General features: G+C 49.0%; 1 protein-coding gene across 1 annotated transcript in view; it reads right to left on the bottom strand.

Moving 5' to 3' along the window:
- LMO3 (LIM domain only 3) overlaps positions 1–1,308 on the bottom strand; it is a 57,865-nt gene extending 56,557 nt beyond the window's left edge. Inside the window, exons 1-2 of the mRNA XM_026070390.1 lie at positions 1,117–1,308; positions 831–896 (exon numbers count right to left, since the gene is read on the bottom strand). The gene's annotated coding sequence lies outside the window, so the exon portion shown is untranslated. The remainder of the gene's footprint in view (positions 1–830; positions 897–1,116) is intronic.
- Between the last annotated feature and the right edge of the window lie 1,057 nt (positions 1,309–2,365).

Raw genomic sequence — 2,365 nt, 5'->3', positions numbered from 1 at the left:
GCAAAAGCCACATGCTCCCCTAACTCTGCCCGTAATCCTATAATCCCAGCGGTCTCTTAGCTTTGTTGTAACAAATGGGTTTGATTAAACTGTCACACGCAGCGCTAGCATACCGTATCGTGTTCGGTATGAAAGGGGGAGGGAAAAAAAGAAAAAAGATCATAAACAGAACTACTGTTTCATAACACCCCAGCCCGCCTGCCCGTCTTCCTTTCAAATCCGCGGCCCCCGAGGCGGCCGGCCCGTGCGCGCCCCCGCCGCCCCCCGGCCCGCGCTGCCCTCCGGGGCTCCGCCGGCCCCCGACACACGCCCGGCCGCGGGCTGCTCCTGCCTCCCCTCTGCCTAAAGGGTTAACCCTGCGCCGAACCAGTTGCAAATTAAACTGCTGTACGGGGAAGCTTGTGGATTAAAGCTGGGGAGTGGGAAATGAACCTACTCCCTTGATAATTGAGAGCACGTTTCGAGAAGCTCTGGAAGAAGCAAGAATAATAATAATAATAACAATAACGGGGGGGGGGGAAGCTACTGCAATTCATTGTTAACTTTGACTGCTATTTCTCAAGACATCCAGCTGGATGGGTTTCGCTCAGCATCCTCCGCTTGCATGTATTTCATGTCTCATCATAAAAATAATGAAGCCTCACATGATTTAAACAAAACAGTCTCAGCAGAGCTGCAGCTTGAGTGAAAGTTGCAGTACAGAGATGTGTGTGTATATTGCAGCCCCAGCTTATGACTCAGAGAGAGAGAGAGAGAGAGAGAGAGACAGGGAGATGCAGACACACATACACAAATGACCCAAAGCTTATGTACACAGTTGCCTCACTTACCTTCTCAATTAAGCGATACAGGGGAGGCAGTTCAATGAGCACAGTGGCTGCTTTGTAGCTCTTCTCCTTGGGAAAGGTCAAAAAGAAGCATTGTTTGGGGAAAAAAAAAATAAAGAGAGGGTGGGAGAGATGGGGAGGGAGATCGCTATTCTTTAAGTTTAAAATAATGAGGTCCTCAAGGATCCGCCAAGTAATTGTGTTGACCGCATCCGAGCTACAGGTGTCCTCCTTTTAGAATCTTGCAGTCCAAGGCTGTCTGTCTCCGTCCTGGCTGAAGACAACTTACCTAAAGCAGCGTGTGAGGAGCCGAGTTGAATGAAGTCAGGGCTTTATCAGCTGCAAAATGCAATCCCTTACCAGCCAGACATAATACAGCAAAAGAAAAGGTCACTCAGTTATTACCGAGCCAGCAGAGCCCGGGCAGCTCTTGTGGAAGACCACAGAGAAGCAGCTCCCTTCCGATTTAAGGCTATTTACCTCTCTCCCCCTCCACCCACCCTTCCTCTCCCTGTCCCCCCTCCCCACTCCCCCTTTCTCTCTCTCTCTCCCTCTCTCTCTCGTTCTGCAGCTCGCTCAAGTACAGCCGCCCTCGGAAAGTGCAAAGCAGCCAGGAGACAGATTGGGCTTTGTTGGTAATTTCCCATGGTGAAAATTTACAAGCCTGCAAGTGCAGTCAGCAAAACCACATGCATATGCTAGACACAAACACCAGGGACACACACACACGCAAGTGACCTCTATTGAAGCGGCTCAGGATCACCTTCCCAGTGAGTGCGCCAGAAACAGACCCGGGGAAACATGCCCCCCCCCCCCCCCCCCCCCCCCCCAAAATACTTCGCTTAAACAAAACAATAAGTTGCCTAAGCAAAAATAAGAGGAAAAAATGGCAAGATACATATCTCCCTATTAATGAGTAATGAGAAAAATCCCTGAAGGTGAAAACGAAGCCTCTCAGTGCTAGATCTGAGCTGCTCATAAAGGAGTGGAAACTCCAGCGTTAAAGTTTCCTCCTCCTCCTCGGCTTGGAGTCCAACTTCCCTGTACACCGCTCCGGCACGGCACGCTGGCTGGGTCCACCGGCCAGGCACACTCCTGGACACTGCTTGCCACATGCCACCACCCTTACATTACTTTTTAAGCTGAATGCTGAAGTAAGACAAGCTGTTTTCTCCCTACAGGATCCTTGTCTCCAAAAAGCTGAAAACAGATCCTTATTCTCTACCTAGTGGCGGAGGGGAAAAATAAWACACGCAGATGTATTGTAGGTGTTGAATATCCTTGACCAAAAGACAGACGGACAGACAGACATGCATGCACAGACAAGGTACAGCATACTTTGATGAACAGTCACGCTCACGGATGATCGTTTCTTCATGTTTTATTATAAAGATGTTGAGCCTAGCCTACTGTAAATAAAGTTAAAAAACCCAAAGCATCTTCCTCCCAGAGCCATCTGCAGTTGGAGAAAGACCAGATTAAGAATTTGTGAATACAGTTTTCAGACTTCAAAGTGAATAGCTGTTGTCTGCTATTAG

This window comes from Apteryx rowi, unplaced genomic scaffold, assembly GCF_003343035.1.
Source record: "Apteryx rowi isolate R43461 unplaced genomic scaffold, aptRow1 scaffold_31, whole genome shotgun sequence".
Taxonomy (NCBI): Eukaryota; Metazoa; Chordata; class Aves; order Apterygiformes; family Apterygidae; genus Apteryx; species Apteryx rowi.
Note: the sequence above shows the minus strand (reverse complement) of the source record. Positions and strands in the feature narration are given on the sequence as shown.